The 22528-nt window shown below is 43.5% G+C and overlaps 1 long non-coding RNA gene across 1 annotated transcript in view; it reads right to left on the bottom strand.

Moving 5' to 3' along the window:
• LOC131512181 (uncharacterized) overlaps positions 1-22293 on the bottom strand; it is a 78158-nt gene extending 55865 nt beyond the window's left edge. Inside the window, exons 1-2 of the long non-coding RNA XR_009262014.1 lie at positions 21936-22293; positions 9210-9261 (exon numbers count right to left, since the gene is read on the bottom strand). This is a non-coding gene — a long non-coding RNA (uncharacterized LOC131512181). The remainder of the gene's footprint in view (positions 1-9209; positions 9262-21935) is intronic.
• Between the last annotated feature and the right edge of the window lie 235 nt (positions 22294-22528).

The following is a 22528-nucleotide window of genomic DNA, read 5'->3' as shown; positions in this document are numbered from 1 at the left end:
AATTGTGGATGTTTTGGATAAGAAATGTATTAAAAGAATGCATCATTCTCTCCAGTCCAAAGATTTTTAGAGTTAGATGCAAAGACATTTACATATTTTCAGAGCCCAAGAAATGAAAAACCCAATCAAGCAAGGTTCTACGTAAGCCTCTGCCTTAGCTTGGAACAACTAGACAGTGCACACTGCATCTGTGAAAATCAGTAGCAGACTTCCCATATAAACAAAGCTAGGGAAATTGTTAGTTGAATCCAGCGGATATTGGCTATGAGATTACTCCAAATGGAGGCCATTTACCCCACAACAATGAAAAGGGGTTCCATTGGACTATTTTAGTCCTAGATGAGGATTTATGCATGCCCAGGCCAATATCTCCAGGCAGTAAGCACCTTCAACAAGCTGAGGAGGCAAGTCCCAAAATCAATGGCAAAGCAACCCCCAAAATTCATCAAGGTAATACATTTTTTCCCATAATGGATAAGCATATTTTAAGCCCCCCCCCAAATTTTAAATTTAAATCATAAATGTTTAACAAATCAACCCAGTACCATTTATGATTTTGCATTAAATAATATGTGCATATTTAGAATTTCAAATATTCATACAAGAGTTTGGCCTCTTTAAGTAATAGTTAAGCCTTGTAATTCTGATTTGAAATATGTAATTGAGTTATTGATTTAGAATTGTGATTGTAAAAATATTATAATGTCGGAAGATTTAAGAGATTTTAGTGTTCCCATATCTATGGGTTTGATTTGTTAGATTTACAACCGTTACTTAAGTACATAGGAAGGGTTTTGTTAGTTAAAACAATCATAGTCTATAAAAAGAAAATCAAGCATGTTTAAATTATAAATGAAATTTAAAATGTTCCAGGCTGTTCAGTTAAGTTTGTAAATGGGACCGAGCATTACTCAAAGGCCCCCTTAAAAGTGACTGTTAAAATTGCTGAACTTATAAATAGAAAAATCAGATCTTTAAACTGAACTTAAAAGCTTACAGAAGAGCTACATTTGTGGATTTGTAACATTATTAATTTTTAAAACAAACAAAAAAAAACCTGAGTAATCTTTTCTACACACAAAAACTGCCTTAAAGGGTATTTTTTTTTTTTAATTTTTTTTCAACGTTTTTTATTTATTTTTGGGACAGAGAGAGACATAGCATGAACGGGGGAGGGGCAGAGAGAGAGGGAGACACAGAATCGGAAACAGGCTCCAGGCTCCGAGCCATCAGCCCAGAGCCTGACGCGGGGCTCGAACTCACGGACCGCGAGATCGTGACCTGGCTGAAGTCGGACGCCCAACCGACTGCGCCACCCAGGCACCCCAAAGGGTATTTTTTTAAGCCACAATTAACAACATCCTTGGAGCCTAGGGATTGAATGGAGAGAAAGAATTATGCTCCCACAGAGAAGGCAGGAAAAAATATATACTGTATAGCCCAAAGTTGACACTAAAAAGGACCTTTTCTACTATCTTCTGTTATCTTCCAGTAAATGCAACAAAAATGCTACAGGATAGTGTGGGTAAAGCAAAAAGATCAGAATTATTCAGCTGCTTATTACTGAATGCCTACTCCGTGTTTAATGCCGTGGGAAAATGCAAACATATATAAAGTTTTTAATCTAGTGAGACAGGTAAGATGCATAAACCTGAGCCGACTGGAGAACAGAATGTTTCAGCTCAATAAGCAGTTACTAAGAGTCAACCTTGCAAGAGATATAGTGATTGGCTGCAGGGATGGGGAGGAAGCTGGGCTCAAAAACAAACAATAAGCTTTATAATTAAGTGCTAAATTGTGTGTTGGGAATCAAGTGAAGAGCATTCAAAGAGAGATACCGAAGTGTATTGGAACAGCTGAGATGTAAGGATGAGGTAAGAATCGATCTGGGCTTTGAAGGATGGAAAGAGCTGAAATCCGCAAAAGGGGGCAGAGCTGGAAGGGAACAGGAGGATGACCCTATTGTACAAGGGAAACCACTAGGAAACCAGCTGCCAAGGGAAAGGTTCACTCTGGGTGACAGTGAAGTTAGATTGCGGAACAATTTCCAAATGACACAAGACTAAAACAAAAGTTAGTTACTAGTCTAAGGTACTAAAGACTAGAACTCACAACAGCAATAGTTACTACCAAACAGTGGGAGGAGGTGGTATAAAATGCGAGAAATTCTCATCTGTCGTTGCAAAGATTGGTTAAGCATCTGACTCTTGGTTTCAGCTAAGGTCATGATCTCACGGTTTGTTGGTGAGTTCAAGCCCTGCATCAGGCACCATGTTGGCTGTGTAGAGCCTGCTCCAGATTCTCTCTCTCCCTCTTTCTCTGCCCCTCCTCTCTCTCTCTCTCTCCCTCTCTCTCTCTCTGAAAATAAATAAATTTAAAAAAAAATAAATTTGATGAATCAAAGAAAAAAGTGTAAGCATATATTATTAGACTGTTTAGGGTAAATACCAGAGGAAAGGTAAACGAGGTTGAAACAGTTTGTCTCTAGGAATAGAACTGGGGATCAGAGAATGTAGCTTTTCATCCTAAACTCTCCTGCACTATTTGAGTTAATACCACGTGAATGTATTACTCTGAACCAAATATGAAAATTCAAAACAAATAAGCTCAGTTATTAGGCCGCATTTGTTTGACACAGAAGCACATTCACTACGAAGCTATTAAAGCTTAAGCCTCCAGGCCCCGCACTGGTACTGACACCTTCCAAGGCCTACATCTAATTTTGTAATGATACAGTTTCTGTTCTTTCTCTTAAAGAGATTCCCTCATGTCATATCAGCTTCACGCCCTGGATGCCCCTGGTTTGAACAAAGATTTTTTTCATTTTTTACAATCCCTTAATGCCTTTCTCACTTTACATTGTCCTAGAAGGGATCCAGTCTATGTTTTATGTCACCCTTGATCAAGACACATGATCTTTGTTATGCTAATAAATAATTTTTATTCAAAATAAAAATCCCTATTTGATTCAGGGAGCAATATCAAGACACTTAGATTTTCAAGCAGAGAAATGTCCCATAGGAAGTGGCAATTTACAAAACACTGGATGGAGACTGAGAGAGACCAGAAGTGGAGGGTGGTGGCAGTTACTGGCAGGTAAAATATGAAGACTTGGTCTAAGGGATAACAAGAAGGAATGGAGAAAATGAGATCCATACAAGAGGCATTTTAAAATAGAATCGACCAGGCCCGCTTACCAGCTGAAGAGCTGCCCACAGATAGGGACACCCAGGATACCTCCAAATTCTGTGTTGGGATGGAGCCTGATTTTTTTTTCTCATCATTTGGCAAATTTCTCATAGGCTTCAAAGGAAACTTTGACCAATAAAAACCAATTTGAATGAAAACATCTTGCCAGTCTTTCTCTAACTCTGGCCAAACATTTACAGATAACATTCAACCAGCAAGTTTTAAACAAGGGAAGTTTCTTTTACTAAACAAAAATGAGGGGCTCCTGGGTGGCTCAATTGGTGAAATATCCGGCTCTTGGTTTTGGCTCAGGTAATAATCTCGTGGTTAGTGAGTTCAAGCCCCTGCCTCAGGCTCTGCTCTGTCAGTGCAGAGGTTGCTTGAGATTCTCTCTCTCTCCCCTCTCCCTCTCTCTCTGGCCCTCCTCCACTTGTTCTCTCTCTGTCTCTCTCTCTCTCAAAATAAATAAATAAACTTAAAAAATAAAAAATAAACAATAATGAACTTTCATAGTCCTGTACATAGTCTTCAGGAGCATGTGCTGACCAAGGAACCTAATACATGAATTCAGTTAAAGTCTCCAACAGTCCTTTGTCTCGGGAGAGTTCTCACTTAGACACAGTTTGTATCATTGCCTATATTCCTGCTGTGGCAGATTGATAATTAATCCACATTCTGTGGGAGGAGGCACATAACAAAATTGTTCTACAATGGTTAAGACATTTGGCAAACAACTTAAAGAATTTTGTGAAGCACATGTAAATATTTCTTACTGCTCTTATGAGCTAGTATTTTGTAATATCTCTACACTGTGTTCTGGGCTGTGTGCATGCAACTTGGGAACTCTGAATACATAAACTGTCAGCCTTTGGATTTTTCTGTGGAAATAAGAAATTTAAAGTCATGTTTGTATGCAGCCAAACAGCACACCTGACCTGGGAAGCGAAGGCAGTTAATGATGTACCTGGGTTGTTTCCTGATCGATTAATTTGACTGCAATGTGTCTGGGTAGATTGACAGCCAGGCCTGAAACTTGGTAGGAACTGCTGTCCATCACCCTCCATCTCTTGACTTGGGATTTAGTCTTTTTTTATTTTTATTTTTAAAATGTATTTATTTATTTTGAGAGAGAGACAGAGCACAAGAAGGTGAGGGGCAGAGAGAAGAAGAGACAGAATCTCAAGCAGGCTCCATGCCATCAATGCAGAGCTCTATGTGGGGCTTGAACTCATGAACCGTGAGATCATGACCTGAGCTGAGATCAAGAATTGGATGCTTAACCGGCTGAGCCACCCAGGTGCCCCAGGATTTATTTTTCTTATAGATAGAGCCTAATGCTCTATACTTTTTTGCCAAGGCGGCAGGGGGAGAAAAAAGAAAACAAAATTTTTTTGGATGGCATAAATCAGAACCAAAATTTCACTTACTAAACAAAATGCCTACTGAGTACAGTGAGTTAAGAAGTAGAAATACAGAGCAAAGGGGCACCTGGGTGGCTCAGGTCATGATCTCACAGCTCAGGAATCTGAGCCTCATGTCAGGCTCTGTGCTGACAGCTCAGAGCCTGGAGCCTGCTTCGGATTCTGCATCTCCCTCTCTCTCTGCCCCTCTCTCATGATTCAGGAGTTTGAGCCCTACATCAGGCTTTCATGTGTCAAAACAAAGCCTACTTCATATCCTTTGTCCCCCCTCTCTCTCTGCCCCTCCCCCCTTGCATTCCCTCGCACCATTCTCCCTGTCTCTCTCTCTCTCAAAAATAAACACTAAAAAAAAGAAGAAATGCAGAACTAAATATATGAGTGCCTTCCTCCAACAGCTCCAAAGCTAGTGAGTAAATTAGAAAACCAATCTATGAGGGCAATGATAGAGATGTAGTAGTTTCCACAATTATTTCACCAGAACGAAAGAGGACAAACTTTCTCTTTTTTCCCCAAGTTTTTATTCAAATTCCAGCTAGTTAACATACAGTGCAATAGTGGCTTCAGGTGTACCACTGATTCATCACTTAACATCATTCATCATTCACTCATCAGTGATTCATCACTTAACATACAACACCCGGTGCGCATCAGAAAGAGAGCTTGTGTCATAAATTTCCTTGCCCTCTGGATCTCATCCTTTCAGACATTTTTTCCCACCTCAATCTATTATTTGTCCCCACTCTCTTCACATCTTCCAGCTGTCTCTCTCTACTGGCCTCTTGCCATCATCAGCATTGTAAGCATGTCAATATATTCCCCCTCTTTTAAAAATATGAAATAAATCCCTCCTATAACCACTGCCCTTCACAACCCAAAGTTTACTCACAAGTCAGGAAGGGGGTGGGGCATCTGGGAGGCTCAATCAGTTAAGCATCCGATTTTGGCTCAGGTCATGATTTCATGATTCCAGTTCCTGGGTTCAAGCCCTGAGTAGGGTTCCCCGCTGCTTGGGATTCTCTCTCTGCCCCTCCTCTGCTCACTCTCTGTCTCTCAAAAATAAATAAACATGAAAAAAAAAAGTCCTGTCTGGGGTACCTGGGTGGCTCATTCAGTTGAGTATCAGACTCCTGATTTGGCTCAGGTCATGATCCCAGGGTCCTTGGATGGAGCCCCCTGCCAGGCTCTCTGTGCTGAGTGTGGAGCCTACTTAAGATTCTCTCTCTCTCTCTCTCTCTCTCTCTCTCTCTCTCTCTCTCTCTCTCTCTCTCCCCCAATCCCTCTCTCTCTCCCTCCCTCTCTCATTCTCTCTCTCTCTAAAAAAAAAAAAAAAAAAAAAAAAAAAAAATTGTGGTATCTGATCACTGCCTCCTCAGCCTCACCATCTACTCCCTTCTCATCCACTGCAGTTTCACACCTGCTGCTCTTCTTGCCAAGATAGCTAGTGATCTCCTTAGGTCAAATTCAATGGTCTTTATTTCCAGGATCTCTCAGCTGCTTTTGACATTGTTGAATCTCCCACTACCCTTAACTTCCTTGGGGGAAAAAAAATCTGGTTTTCACTCTTCCGTGGCTACTTCTCAATCTCATTTGCTGGCTTTCCAGGTATTAGTTTACTATGATCCCCAGGTTTGTTTTCTGGCTCTCTTTTCCTTTGTACTACTCTCCCAGTGATCTCCTCCTCCCCAGTGGATTCAATCACCATCTATATGTGAATGACTAGTACAATCCAGCTCACCTCCTGTCTCAGAACCACAGGCCCAATGGGAATCACCATTTGCCTGTGCCAGAAACTCCTCAAGCTCAACTTGTCCAAAACCAGGCTCATTGTTCTGCTCGAACTCGTTCTCTCTCCTGGGTTTACCATTCTGTTGAATAACGTCACATTCTATATAGCTTGGCTACTCTGAAGGACTGTAGTGCCAGTGTAAACAAAGTATTTGATATTTTTAAGAGTTTTTCTCTTATTTATCACTGTTCTGATCCAAGTAGTCCAGATTTATTCTTTTCATCCTATTGTTGATGTAACTATGAAAATCAATCATGTTTCAAAAATGAGGTGTCTAATTAACTACTTTGGAAGACATATAAGCTTATATTGTTTAGAAAATGTTAAACAAAACAGTTTAAGAGATTTTATTTAGTCTTCAATCTCTGTTGAAGTGCCACTAGAAATCTAAAGAAGTCTCTTTTAGGACCTAGATGGACCCCTATTTGAGATACCTTGACATTGCCCTAGAAAAACTTATTCACAGGTGATTACAAACTCACTATTTTATAAAGTGGAGCTATGCCCAACTTCTGCTCTTCCTTCTATGTTGGGAAATTCCTCATGTGCTTGAGTAATAAATATTGCAATCAGGCAAACACGAAGCAAAGATGGCACAAGTGTTCGGCTTCCACACTTTCTGAGACTTTCTTCAGCTATAAAATGGGGTAATGATACTTACCTCACATGGATGTTGGGGGGATTTCGTGAGACGTGTGCAAAATGCCTGGCATATGCTGGGTGCTCAGAAATTTCAACAAATATTTTATTTTTAAATTTTTTTCACCTTTCTCTTTCCTTTCCCCTAATTTTGAGGCAATTTAAGCCTTCTGGTGCAGAATGAAATACACCTAGAAAGAAATCCCATATGATTCCAGATCAAAACTGTTCCAGTATACCTGTAGAAATTAAATTTGGTTTAAAAATATTTCAAGCATTTCAAGTGGCCCAGACCATATTTCTCAGGTGTACTCTACAGTGGACCCAAATCCCTAGGGTATTCCAAGAGTGGACCTGACTTCTTGAGGCCCTCAAAATTCTCATTGGTGAGATTACATTAAAAGGCCAGGAGCAGTGAAGACTGACTTACCCTACAGAGGCAACTTTAGCTCATACATGAAATTCTCTTAAAGCCTCAAAACTAGGAAGGATAAGCAAAAGGAAGTAGAGAACAAAAGAGGACTCTGAATATTATGAGCTCCTCCTCTAAAAATTCTTGGCTGACTTTGAGCTACCTTCTTCAAAACAACAGCCAACTGAAAAGATGGTTTGTGCGATGGAGCATGGGGAAGGGGGTGGGGGGTTGAAGGACAGCTCAGCACACCTAGGAAGGAATAGGAACTGTTCTTTACATCAGCCTAAGAGTTTGGTAGCGAAGGAGGAATGGAGGAGAGCACATTCCCTCTAGAATCCCAGTGAAAAAGGAGGAATGAAACTAATGGCATGCTGAACTAAGTTATGACTGTGTGAAAAGCCCACGTTGTCAGTGCAAGTCTACGAACCATCAGCAGCCTTCACAGCACTCTCAGCAAAGATCCCCTTCATAATTTCTTTCATGGAGCCCTGACAGGGAGCTCCCACAGAACGGGCCACAGATATAACTGGGCTTACAAGGCAAACATTATGAATATGTTGTTAGTGCAATCACTGGCAGCGCTTACCTCTTGGTATTTCCCTTTTAAGTGTAAGAACCCAGGCCCAACTTTTTCCAGGGCAGCTATATTCAAGCTGGAGTACACACACACTTTTGTGGGTATGTGAAGACTTTCCAAGGAGCACACAAAAAAGGATAGTGTTAAGAGAACTAAATTCCTCGGCATCTATGAGTATTATCTATCTGGAAAAGAGCTTGCTGTCAAGGTGATCTCTCAATCTCCTGTCTCCTACTTTACTAAAGAAAAGCATACCAAATACCACTCAGTCATAAAAAAGAAGGAAATCTTGTCATTTGACACAGATGGACCTTCAGGGCATATGCTAAGTGAAAGAAGTCAGAGAAAGACAAATACCATATGATCTCACTTATATGTGGAATCCACAAACACAAAAACAAAACTGAGCTCATATAAAGAGAGAGCAGATTGGTAGTTGTCAGAGGCAGGGATGGGGCGTGGGGAAGGTGGGCAAAATGGGTGAAGGGGGTCAAAAGGTACAAAGTTCCAGTTATAAAATAAATCAATCCTGGGATGTAATGTACAGCACGGTGATTATAGTCAATAACACTGTATTTTATACCTGAAAGTTGCTAAGAATAAATCTTAAAAGATCTTATCATAAGAAAAATATATTGTTACCATGTGTGGTATTAGATGTTAACTAGATTATTGAGGTGATCATTTTACAATGTATACAAATATCAAATCATTATGTTGTATACCTGAAACTAAAATGATGTTATATGTCAATTACATCTAATTTTAAAATTTAGACAATATTGGGGTGCCTGGGTGGCTCAGTCGGTTAAGCGCCCAACTTTGGCTCAGGTCATGATCTCACAGCTCGTGAGTTCGAGCCCCGCGTCGGGCTCTGTGCTGACAGCTCAGAGCCTAGAGCCTGCTTCGGATTCTGTGTCTCCTTCTCTCTCTCTCTCCCCTTCCCCCACTCACACTTTGTGTGTGTGTGTGTGTGTGTGTGTGTGTGTGTGTGTGTGTCTCAAAAAAATTAATGAATAAAAACATTAAAAACAATTTTTAAATAAAATTTAAACAATATAGATAAGCAATAGAATAAATAAAATAGAAAGACTATAGACAAGAATAAAATAAATAGAATAGAAATGATAATAAATAAGTAAAATCTCAACTACCCAGAAAAAAAAGAAAAGAAATACATACCTTTCACCTTGTGCCAGTCTTACTGTGGTACACTGCCCTGGGGCATGAACACCTGCAGAGCAAAGGAAGAATTAAGTCTCAGAGTAGGTATAGAGGAAGCAAATACTGTTAATGACTTGAAATAAATACCTTTGCTTGTCACGCATCTTAGTTCACACTGCTATCACAGAATACTATAGACTGGACAGCTTATAAAAAACAGTAATGTATTTCTTACAGTCTTAGAGGCTGGAAGTCCAAGCCCAAGGCCCTGGCAGACTGAATGTCCGGTGAGAACACACTTTGGTTCATACATGGCCATCTTCTCACACTGGCTTCACATGGCAGAAGGGGGAAGGGAGCTGTCTGCAGTGGCTTTTCTAAGGGCACTACTCCCATTCATGAGGGCTCCTCTTTCATGACCTAATTACTTCCTAGAGGCCCCACCTGCTCATACATTCACAGGAGGATTAGGTTTCAACATGTGATTTCGGGGGACACAAACATTCTGTCTACAATGAGTGACTTCTTTGCTCCCCACAAGATGGAAGTAGGATGTAAACACAGCTGATTTGGGGCAAGCCATGAGATCTTTGGCAAATGATTCAGGAGGTGAAGAAAGAAAGAATGGCAAATGAATCTAGAAAGGATGTTGCTATTTTAAAACTACTTCTAGGGCACCTGGGTGGCTCAGTCCGACTTCGGCTCAGGTCATGATCTCACAGCTAGTGAGTTCAAGCCCCGTGTCAGGCTCTGTGCTGACAGAGCCTGGAGCCTGCTTCGGATTCTGTGTCTCCTCCTCTCTCTGCCCCTCCCATGCTCATGCTCTGCCTCTCTGTGTCTCTCAATAATAAATAAACGTTAAAAAATTAAAAAAAAAAAAACTACTTCCATTTCTATCTACCTGTTTACGTGATAACATTTCTTATGTGCACGCAAGTGTGGGAACAGAAAACGAGAAATAGAATGAATGTTCATTCTAGCAATAGGCAGCAGTAGTCATCCATGGGTACAGGAGCTAGTTAGAAAAAAAAGGCACATTCACCTCATTATGATATATGGTCAATAAAAATTAATGCTTAAAGCCACATAATCACACAGAATTTTTTAATTAAAACTTATATTTATTTTGTTGGTTCTGTAAGGCTGGCCATATAAATTCAAAGAGAAAAAAATCACGTAAAACCCGCCACCATTAAAAAAGAGCTTGTTCATGTATTTTTTAAGTGAATGATGATAGGTATCTGATTGCTGTGGTATTTGGATCCCATTGGATACATTTTAAAAAGTGATGTAACGGCTTTATTCTAAAATGTCAATTTTTGCAGTATAGTGGGTATTATCCTTTGCCAACACTTCAACTTAGAATGCAAAACTGTAGCTGTCATTTTCAAAAAGAGCTGAGGATACATCATATTATGATATTGTTTTGGGGGTACATATACAAGAGTCTAAAGATGAGAACCAGTATAGCTCAGCAGGCCCCTAACCTTTTCATGAGGGAGAATCCCCTCCTGAACATAGAAAAAGAGGCAGTAGTATTTTTACTTTCTATATCTATTCACCAAGAAAAAGTAACAAAAAACTAGTAGTAACACTTAACAGTAACACTTGTGAGTTATTAAATAAACGTTTACATTCATCAAAACGACATTGGCATGCATCTCAAGACTAACCTATACTGATCTGAAGCATACTGTCCATCATAATCTAGAATGTTTGGGGTACCAGAGGATTCGCAGCAACTCCACGCTAACACCACACTCCCCTGGTTGGGGTCCTTTGACCTTTCAGGGTGGTCTTCTCCTGTGAGAAGGCTAGCAAAATACAGGACACCTGGAAAGGGGGTACAACAATCCGAAAGCCTTTTGGAGCAAAGCAGGTAGCTGAAATGAGTGACCCTACCCCAGGCCGCGCAAGAATAAAGGGGCGGCTGACACGCTTGTGTTGCCGGAAGCTTTCCACTCTTCAGGAGAAGCTGCCTTTTATGTGAAACCTCTGGATTTTCAATCCAATTAAAAAACAAACAAACAGAACCTATTTAGGTCAACCAAAACACAAATGTGAGCTGAATTCAGTTGCTGGACATCCAGAGAGCAGCCTCTGCTCCAGTGCTTCTCAGAGTCAGCCTGGATCCAAGAACTGTTTGTTACACTCCACGACGGGATGCACATAGCAACTGAGAATAACATTTAGAGACAGCCAGAGCAGTTTGGTAGAGACATTTTGCAAATATAATTTTCTAAACCTAATAAGAAAAATTAGGCTTGTATTTTCATATCTGTTTTTCTATTTTATTTCTTTAGTTTAAAAAATATTTTTTGTGTTTATTTATTTGGGGGGGGGGGGGAAGAATGCCAAGCAGGCTCTGAGCTTGTCCACGTGGAGCCGGATGTGGGGCTCAAACTCACAAACCACGAGATCATGACTTGAGCCTAAACCAAGAGTTGGAAGCTTAACTGACCGAGCCACCCTGGTGCCCCAAAGATGATGCCTTTTCTAAACCAAAATTAGGGCTTTATACCTGAATACCAATCTTCATACTGACTACCTGAAAAGACACAAGCCTGGGAATTAAAATGCACCCATTTTTTTTTTTTAAGTTTATTTATTTTGTGACAGATGGAGACAGTGTCGGTGGGGGAGGGGCAGAGAGAGAGGGAAAGAGAGAGAATCTCAGGCTGGTTCCTGATAACAGCGCAGAGCCCAACTCAGGCCTTGAACTCCGGAAACCATGAGATCATGACCTGAGCCGAAAACAAGAGTGGATATTTAACTGACTGAGCCACCCCGGTGCCCCAAAATGCACCCATTTCTAAGCAGCTGACAAATATTTAGCAGTAAAAGCCCTGAAGGTGACCTCTTTTTCCCGGAGGAATGGGGGAATATCATGTACCCTTTGCAGGATCGCTCCTAGGCCCATCAGGCCACCAAGTTCCCTTCAGGGCCAGCTCTGGGAAGAAGGGCCCGATGTCATCTGTCACATGGAGCTCCTCCTCCCTCCAACAGCACAGGAGGACCAACCCAGGCAAGGCCCTGACCTGGGTGGGCCCATGGCGGGCAGAAGCCATGATCTCCCGCCAGTGAGCACATGTCTACCTCTTCGAACATACTGATCTCATCTCCAGCCAAGACTCCTGCTTCTCCATCTCCCCAACGTGGTTCTTGCTACTGAATGCTCTCCTCCTCCTGACATATAGGCTTCTGTATAAGGGAAAGGCATCAGCCACCTAGTTCTGGAGCTTTGGTACCTGGTAATCAACTTCCTATCCTGCAGCGCGTGCCCAAGTGACCCACTGATCTGTTTGTCCTCCTTGCTTAAGCCAAAGCTCCAGGAAAAGAATTTGATTGCCAGGAATCAACTAGAGCTCAACATCTAGAATGAAATGGCTGACATTCCAGCCTAGCAAGGACCCCCTAGCAGGGTAGTCCATCTAGGAGGGGTTCAGGCAAAGACCAGAAGGCCAGCAGGTGAGAAAACAACCAAAAAGACAAACAGATCTGCAGGCTCCTCTGTACAGGGCTGAGGGAAAGCCCCAGAAGTAAATAGTCCATGGGCTGCCTGGGAGCTCACCCCCACACCCCACTCCATCCTTCCTTTAGCAGCTTCAAACACCACAGACCCAACACCTACTGAACCATCTTGGAGGGCTGCACACAAGACCTCAGCAGCTGCAGGCAGCTACGAAAAGGGAATTTCCCCGCAGCAAGCTTGGGGGTGGGGAGGGAGGAATATAGCACAGGCCTGGGGAGGTGATTTTAGAAGTGCAACCTGGTGGGGGAGTTTTTTTCAGACCATCTGGAGGGAAGTGGTCACAATCTACTACAGATTCTTCTGAAATGACCAAGCACACAGAGGGAAATTGTTACATTGTTGAGAAACAGGGCTCCCTTGCTCTCTCCCGGGGAGGCTAAAGACTTCTATGTCAATCAGTGATCTTTCCCTGCCTGAGATAGAGAGAGATGAGATCAGGCTGATGAAGAACTACTCTCACCCTGTAATTCTGCAGGTAGCCAATTTGGGCCTGGCTGACATTTTCTGTAATTTAAGATACTAAGAAAATTTAAAGGAGATCTGCCCTGTGTGGGTAAAGAAGGAACTAGTGTTTTTGGCCAGACAGAAAAGGTACTATGTTGTGTGAGTTATTGAGTTGCAGTATTAACAGAACAAAAGTATCAATAATCTATACAATCTATAGTTATTTAAGCTATTACAAGTATCATAATAGGTGGGGGGGAGGAAAGAGAACATCTAAAATACATAAAATTATTTTTAAAAACTCATTCTAGGAAAAGGAAATGCCAGAATAGTAAGATAAGGAGTCTTAATTAACAACAAATTCATCTATTTCCCTCCTTCAAATTGAGACACTCTTCTAAGGCAATTTGCTTGGAGAGCAGTTTTGCACCATAAATCTGGGACATGTTTTCTATGTGTGTGTTTGCTCTGCATGAGGCTTAAGAAAAACACAGCAACCAAACCACCCAGTCCAGCCCTGGAGGGAAAGAGAAGACCTAATCACCCGTGATGGAGATTACATAATAGAGAATTGCACACACACAAAAAAACCCCAAGAGTCTCAAAAGAATCAGCCTTTGGCTTCCTGTCATAAAAAAAGCCTTTTCCTTTTTTCCTTTGTGAAGATCACTAAAAATGCTCCTTAAAGACCAAGTGGATGTCTTTGGTAGAAATAGAGGTCACTTAAGAATGATTTATAAGTGCACCCCCAAGCCAAAATGAAGCATGTATCGATATCTAAAGTGCATCTGCATTTAGTGCAGCAAAAGCTCATAATCTGTTTCTAATCGGTGCCCTGAAGACGCTCCCCACGGAGGAAAGGCCTGGCTCCGGGCAGCCACCCCTCCAGAGGCCAGCTTGCCCCGCGTCCGGGCCCTTTCTTGGGCAGCCGCAGTGCTCCTCTCTTAGATAATGCCAGGTACTCTGGAAAGTAGCCGTGTAATAATACACAAACCCCTGATGATGTCAGCGTGTTATTGACTTTCCAAGTCTGAATGACTGAGCAGAGGAGCGGGGGTGGGGCGCAATCCATCCGGCAGCGCGGGGACCGGCCAAGCGAAAATGGGCTCCCGGGCCCGGCGGGGGAGGGGCGGCTCGCAGGCGCCGCGGCAGCTCGGAGCTCAGGCTCCGCGGCGGCGGCGGCGGCGGCGGCGGCGGCGGCGGCGGCGGCGGCGGCGGCAGCAGGGTCGCTGCAGCTCTGCCCAGCCTCGACTCCGGGCTCCCGGCTCCCGCTCCTCCGCTGTTTACGTTTGGTCCAGCACATCTCAGGCAGAAATAATTGAGGCCGCCCTCCCCCACCCCCGGAAGCTTTTAACACGTGGCAGAGCCGGTTACAAAGCAAGGAGCCGAGGGCAAAAAAAAGGGGGGTGCTCCTTGGTCCCTCCTCCACTCTGCACCCGGGCCTTCCTCCCCGCGCCTCGCTGCAGTGAATTTGAAAATCTAGGGGTCGCTTTCCGTGGTGTATTTCCGTCTGCAGAGGACCCCCTTGTAAATTGCACCTCAGCAGTGGTGACATTTTATGGGAAATGATTGACTTCCTTTATGGCGCTGGCAGTGCAGGTGCAGAGTTGGAGGCTCCCATTCTCACCCCGCAAATTGACCACAGGGCAATCTGTCATCTCCAAGGCTAGGTGTGAACCAGGCTGGGTTGCCCTTAAATGGAATTGCATTTTAGAGGCCGGGATCTGGAAGGAAGAACTCCAAACTGGGGCGTGGCATTCCCCACTGGGCCTGGACCTTTCTTTCAGGCCACGAAGCTCCCGCCACACCTCCTCCAGTCCTCCCACCCGGCTCTGCTGGTCTCACCTTTGAGACTAGGTGCCCCGGCCCTCCCCTCTGGCCGAGCTCGGTACCTCCCTCACCTAGACCTGTTGAAATCTTCCCAGTAAGTAAAAGCCAGGCTCAGAACTTCTCCCCACCCCCACTGTGACGGATTGCTCTTCCTTGGGGCTCCTGCCCTCTCTCCGCACCGAGCTGTGTTTGTGGAGCACCCGAATGGTCAGACCGCACAGGGGCTGTGGAATCGCATCGTTCTGAACCCTGCCCTGTGGCGTACTAGCTGTGTCAGTGTGGACAGAGTGCTCAGTAAAAAGTGGGTGGTAGTAATGCCCTCAATCACTGTCCTGAAGATCAAATGAGGGGGGCCTGGGTGGCTCAGTTGGTTTAGCAGCTGACTTCAGCTCAGGTCATGAGCTGCCCGTTCACCAATTTGATCCCCACATTGGGCTCTGTACTGACAGCTCAGAGCCTGGAGCCTGCTTCAGGTTCTGTGTCTCCCTCTCTCTCTGCCCCTCCCCGACTTGTTCTCTCTCTCTCTCTCTCTCTCTCTCTCTCTCTCTCTCTCTCTCTCTCTCTCTCTCTCTCTCAGAAATAAATAAACAAACATTAAAAAGAAGAAGATCATATGAAAGCCAGATTTCATAAGGGACTCCTTTTTTCAAATATTGCAGGCCTTCATTAGTAGAGTTACACGTATCAAACCAGGGCCCCCATGGTTGGTTCTGAAAACAGAGTCAGCTGCAGTGCTGGATGTATGATTTCCCCGTACCCTCCAGGCTTTACTGAGCCCACTGCTCTGGAGCTACCAGGGCAGGGTTATTGAGAAAAGCCATTTTATTGTCGGGCTGGGCATGGGAGCGGGTAATGTGCTTCTGACCCAAGCTGGACCATTCACAGACACTTGCCAAGTCCTTCCCTCCCCTGGCTCCCCACGTGGGATAGATAGGTCCAGAAGTGAAGAGCTGACACATTTGAGTCCAATCAGAAGCCTTCTTGAGGAATTTTGAAACTGGAAGTGAAAAAGTCCATTTCACCCCAGAGCTAAAATTGCAAGATATTATAAAGTTGGGAATCTTCTATATGACCATGTTTCCCATAATGTGGAGGGGAGGCCAGTCTGAAAACAGAGTCTGAGGTAGAGTTAAAGATAGACAGATGGAAACAGAGACAGAGATACACAGGCTGGGAGAGCAAAGCTGAGAGGCCCATAGAGTTGTGATGTTGGCAGTGCGGGTTCCTGGGTTCCTGATACAGTCCTGCCTGCCCGGGTTCCTGGGACAACCTGGTATTTTCTACAACACATTCTCCTAATCGTTTAACTTAGTTTGCATTTTTGTTACTTGCAACCAAAAAAAGTTCTAATTAATACACACCACCATGGCATTTCTTAGTCTGATTTGTACAGTATCTTAGTTGAGTTCAAGACTACCTCCCCACCCCTACCAGAAACCCTCAGAGGGCAGAGCTGTGTATGTGTCAGTGCCTCACAACAAGGCACTCTATAAATACTTCAAATTGAATTGAGTAAGGTGTGAGTGGACAGGAAATGCCCCAGTAGCTGTTGGAACAGGAGCCTCCAACTGGTTAACTTAAAGGGGAAACATCACAAATCGCCACAGTCTTCTGGAAGCCCATTTATTCTGCCCCAGCAATAATTAGGGTTTATTCAAGTGAATAGAAAGAGAAAAGAGAAGAAACTTAATCCCCTCTAAATTGCATTTAATAAAAATCTTGGAGAAAATGAGGGAATCGTCAGGCTTAATAATTCCCCCTGGGTTTTTGTTGGAGAGAGGCTGAAGAAATGTACAGCATTCAACATTTATGGGACAGCAGATCCACATTTTATCTGAGAAAATGCTATAGTGACTTAACCTACTTTTTCCCCCCTCATTTGTTTCCAAAAGGTTTTTTCCAGCCTATGAGTCACTTCCAGTCAGATCCAAAGACAAAAGCTGGCTAATTATGTGTCAGTGAGCCAGGTTCCCACCCTGCCTTATCTTGAGCGCCCTTTCCAGTTCCAAGAAGATGGAACACTTTTCAGCCTATAAGGCACTGAGTGGAACCTGTTGCATGTGGCTCTGGGGCGGGCTCTTAAAGGAGTAGGGCTGGGCCCTCCCCACTCACTCTGGCAGCTGGCAGCTGATCTCTCAGCTGATAGCACCTTGGGTGTCTCTTTCCCAGGGTTATTTCTAGTCAGGAACTCATCATGAACCTACCCCATTCCTAAGGCACACTGTTGAGCCCGGGGATACAAAGGTGAATATAAAAGGAGGTCCCTAACCTCTAAAATTTGTCAAATAATGGAGAAAGGCAGAAGTGAAGGGAGGTTAGACAAAGGTTGGGGGCCATGGGGCAGGCTGTGCTAAGACTAATGATTCCCATTCTCCATTCCTCACCATCTCTCAGGAGAACTCGACCTGGTTGATTGTTCCCAACTTCCTGAAACACGTTCTCTCAAGGTTTCCTTGATGCCTGTTTTACAACCAGTTCTCTCCTCCCACCCCCCCATGATCTCCCACCCCTCCTTGTAGAGATCTTCTTTCTCTTCCAGGTAGTGGTGCCACAACCACCTGGCCGGTCACTCCATAGGAGCAGTTCTTGATTTGTTCTTTTCTCTCATTCACCATATCCAATCTACCAGCTTGTTTACCTCCAAAAGTATCTCCACCAGTGCACTTCTCATCTACACTGCTACCACTCAGCAAAGCCACCCTCCTCTCTCCACACTCAGCCTGCTGCACAGGCCTCCAAGCCTTATGTAATCTGGTCCCGTATTGCACCCACACCACCTTTCCCAGCTCAGGTGACTCCAGCCACACTAGACCTCCTTTTCTTCTTCCACCACACCACCCCTTCCCACCTGACCACTTTTGCTTTTGGAGCTAATACTCTGTGCCTGGAAGACTCTTCTGGTTCTTTCTGCCACTGGGTCCTCGGTATCTGTCTTACTCTGTTCTGGCTGCCATAACAGACTGGGTGGCTTACACAACAGAAACTTATTTCTCACAGTTCTGGAGGCTGGGAAGTCCAAGATGAAGGTGCCAGCCAATTCAGTGTCTGGTCAGAACCTGCTTCCTGGTTTACAGACACATGCCTTCTTGCTGTGTCTTTGCATGGTGGAGAGAGAGCTCACCTCTCTCAGGGCCTGTCTTATAAAGGCACTAATCCTATTCATGAGGGCTCAACACTTATGACCTAATTGCTTCCCAAAGGCCCCACAAACACCATCACAGTGGGGATGAGGGTTTCCACATACAAATTTGAGGGCGGGGGACATCATCATTCAGTCCAGAGCAATATTCTTCAGGTTTCAGTTCAGTGGTCACCTCCCTAGAGAGGCCTCCTATGACCACCACACCTCACCTTCTCTCACATTACCCAGTTGATGGCCTATAAAAACATTTATCATAATCTGTAATGATCACTTCTGTTTTTCTAATTGCCTGATTCTGTATTCTCTGTCTCCCCATTATAATAGAACCTCCAGGAAGGCAAAGGTCTTATCAAATCTTATGCTGCTCATTTTCATCATTGAGCTCACTGACCATGGTCTATTTCATAGCAAGTATGAAGTAAGTCCTTTTTGATGAATGAGCAGGGCCAATAGAGAAGGCTCAGGGTAGACATAGGTAAATTATATCCTCAAGAAAAAGTTCAGGGCTCTTGGGTGGCTCAGTTGGTTGAGCGTCCGACTTCGGCTCAGGTCATGATCACTAGGTTTGTGAGTTCAAGCCCCATGTCAGTCAGGCTATAGTGCAGAGCCTACTTCAGATTCTCTGTCTCCTTTTCTCCCTGCCCCTCCCCCACTTGTGCTCTCTTTCTCAAAAACAAATAAACATTAAAAAAATTAAAAAAGAAAAAGTGAAGGTGCAGTAGGTAGAGTCTAGAAGAGAGGCATGAAGGCATGAGACTACCCACATGTGATCCTGGAACCCTCTCTCTCTCTCTCTTTTTTGTTTTCCTGGAAGCCTCTCTTGACCTCACTTATCCCTCTAGCTATTCCTTATTACTCTGCTCCCTTTGTTGCTAAATAGTGCTCAGAAGGGTTGTCTTAACTCACTGTCTTCAATTCCTCTTCTCCTATTTTCTCCTACTCATCACTACTGTGTCTGCCTCAAAGCATTCCACCCAAACTGCTCTTCTCCAGGTTATCAATGATCTCCACACTGCTAAACTTACCTGTGAGTTTTCATCTCACAGGTTCACCATCTTAGTGAACTTAGCAGTATCTGATATAATTGATCACTGATGCTTTCTGGAAATACTTTCTTCCTTTTGTATCTACAATGCTATCTTTACTCCCCCACCCCCACCCACTGACTATACCATCCCAGTCTCCTTGCCGATCCCTCCACCCTACCCATCTTCTGTCTCCTGAATGCTGAAGCACTGCACATCCAAATCCTATAGTCTCTGCTTTTAAAATAGATCCCTTATTTGACTACCTCTTACTACTTCCATGCTGCTACCCTGGTCTAAACCATAACTCTCTCTTACCTCTCTTCCCATAACTTACCTCTTACCCCCACGGCTTCCCAGCTGGTCTTCCCACTTCTGCACATCAGTCTGTTCACAGCCCATCAGCCAAAGGAGTCCTTTGGAAATATGTCAGGTCATGTCACTCTCCTGCACAAAACCCTCCAATGGCTTTCCATTTCACTCAGAGTCAAAGCCAAAGTCCCGATAATGACATTCAAGACCTTACTGTATGGTCCTATCACCTACTCCCTCCCAGTTTCCTTCTACTCTCTTGCTTTCTCATTGCATCCCAGCATAGTAGCATCTTTGTTGTTTCTCAAACACAATAACCATTTCCTGTGTCACGACAGCCACTGCCTCTGCATCTCCAAGATGTTGGCATGGCTCGCTCCTCCATCAGCTAGTCATCATTATAATAATGTGACATAACTGAAACATTCTTTTACCTTCTCAGAGAGGCCTACTTTGATCACCCTACATAAAACACAACCCCCATCCCCATTCTCAGCACAACTAAGTCCTCTTATTTTGCTCTGTCTTTCCCACAGTTCTCACCACTTTCTAACATGCACCCTAATGTTTATCATCTGCCTCCCTCTGTAATGTAAGCTCCCTTTTATTTAGTGATATATCCCCAGCACTGAACCCATTTGTAGGCATGCATTAAATATCTGCTGAATAAATATGAAATTTGAGAATGAAAGTTTACAGGCTGGAGCCTAGAACTGTGCCACAGAAGATGGGCAGTAATCACAGCAGAGATAGAACTAGAGACATAGGTGGAAGCCATATGTCTCGAAGGCCTTGTGTGCTATGCTGTTATTTGGATGTCATCCACATGCAATGGAGTAGCACTGAATCCTTTTAAGCACTGAGCTCTCATGACAGTGAATGTGCCTGATGTGGCTCTAGCTCCATCATGGAGCAGAATAGCACAGAGGCCGGTAGCCCAGAGCCCAGGTGACAGGCTGTGGGTACTTGGACGGGTGACCAAGAACCTTGTTTGAGCCTCACAGTTCAAGCTGTGTGAGCAGTTGCTAATTTTGCTCATCAGCCTGCCTGATGAGACCTCCCTGTATGTACAAGAAAGAAAATATGGAACTCAAATATTGGTGAGAGGGGCTCTCTTAGCCAGACTTCTTTCACCTGAATCTCAAACCATGGGTATCACTTGAGTGTGTATTGTAAGAATAATAATCACTTACCCTTATATAGCACCACAGAGCCCACAAAGGATTTTTCCAACTATCTCATCTAAAAATTCAAAGACCCAAAGTACTCCAGCCAGTATGCTTAAGTATCTAGCCACTTCACTGGTTAACAAAGGAGATAACATTGGGGCACCTGGATGGCTCAGTCGGTTGAGCGAACGACTCAGCTCAGGTCATGGTCTCACAGCTCGTGAGTTTGAGCCCCACATCGGGCTCTGTGTTGACAGCTCAGAGCCTGGAGCCTGCTTCGGATTCTGTGTCTCCCTCTCTCTGTGCCCCTAACCCACTCGCATTCTGTCTCTGTCTCTCTCAAAAATAAATAAACATTAAAAAAAAAGAAAGGAGATAACACTTATGTCCTAAAATACACTAGGGAACTTTTCTGATGAATTGCTAAGACTATAGTTACAACACAGCCTAGGGTACTTCTTTTCTCCTTCTAACAAATACCATATCGGACCTTAAATTTTCAGAGATCGAAGGTTAGTGTTGTTCGACTTGATGCCATAGGTTTTTTGAATCCACGAAATGGCTCTTCTTTCTGCAGTCAGTCACTTTCTGCAGTCTTTCTGCAGTTCAGCCCACTGAACCTGGGCACAGAGACGCACAGAAATGCACTAACAGGTAAAACAGGTACTTTCCCCGGTTACTTCTGCATAGAGTAAGAGATTGTACGTGGCTTCCCCCAACCACTGAGAAAGCATCTATGCTTAAAAGAATATTTATAGGGCTACCAGGAGTTCCCCTTTAGTCCCCCTAACTCTTTGCACCCCTGAAAGGGTTTCTTTCTACATAAATAGTCTTTGTGCACCCCACATGCCTTTCTTCCTTGGCAGAAACCCAACTTAGACATGACTGGTTTTGAATGTTATAGACCAAGCAATTAGCTTCATATAGATACATAAATGTTCCTAGCTGAAGCAGCTTTAGAAATTATCTAGTGCGTCTAGCTTCTTCATTTTCCAAATGAGAAAACTGAGGCTCAACAAGCGAAGGGAAGGGAAAAGAAAATTGATGCTTCCTAAGCTGCTGTCATGATCCAGACCTGTGACAGGCTGTGCTCCATACATGACTTCCTTTATTCCATCCTGTGGCCATAAAAGAAAACTTTGAGGCAAGTGTATTGTCAGAGTTCTCTAGAGAAATAGAACAATACCTATATATAAATAAAGGGAGAGAGAGAGACAGAGGCAGAGAGAGACAGAGATAAAGAGATCAATTTATTTTAAGGAATTGGCTCACATAATTATGGAGACTTACCGGTTCAAAATCTACAGAGTGGGCTGGAGGTCAGACTTGAGATTCGTGGAAAATCTAATGTTGCTGTTCCAGTCCAAAGGCCATCTGTTCGCAGAATTCCCTCTCGTTTAGGGATGGTCAGTCTTTTTTTCTATTCTGGGCTTCAGCTGATAACATTAGGCCCACCTGCATTTATGGAAGGCATTCTGTGTTACTCAGAGTCCACCAATTAAAATGTTAATCTCATCCAAAAACACCCTGACAGAAATACCCAGAATAATGTTTGACCAGGTATCAGGTCATCGTGACCCAGCCAAGTTGACACATAAAATTAAATGCCACAGTAAATAACATCATAACTTTACAAATGGACTTTGAAAACTAGTCCCCAGAAAGTTTGAGTGACTTGGTCAAGGTCACATAGCTGATAAACTGGGACTCGAACTTAGGTTTTAAGTCCTAGAGAATCTTCTTTCTACTAATTTCTCCAAGGAAAAGAAAGAAAATAGCAATTTTCAAGTACCTACTATTCTAATATTTGCCAGTCTCCGTACTAAATGATTTACATAGTGCCATTTAATAGACCATCATTGTATAGACATGAAAACAGTATC

The sequence above is a fragment of the Neofelis nebulosa genome, chromosome 5 (genome assembly GCF_028018385.1).
Source record: "Neofelis nebulosa isolate mNeoNeb1 chromosome 5, mNeoNeb1.pri, whole genome shotgun sequence".
Taxonomy (NCBI): Eukaryota; Metazoa; Chordata; class Mammalia; order Carnivora; family Felidae; genus Neofelis; species Neofelis nebulosa.
The sequence above is the reverse complement of the archived record's forward strand: the minus strand, read 5'-3'. Positions and strand labels throughout refer to the sequence as shown.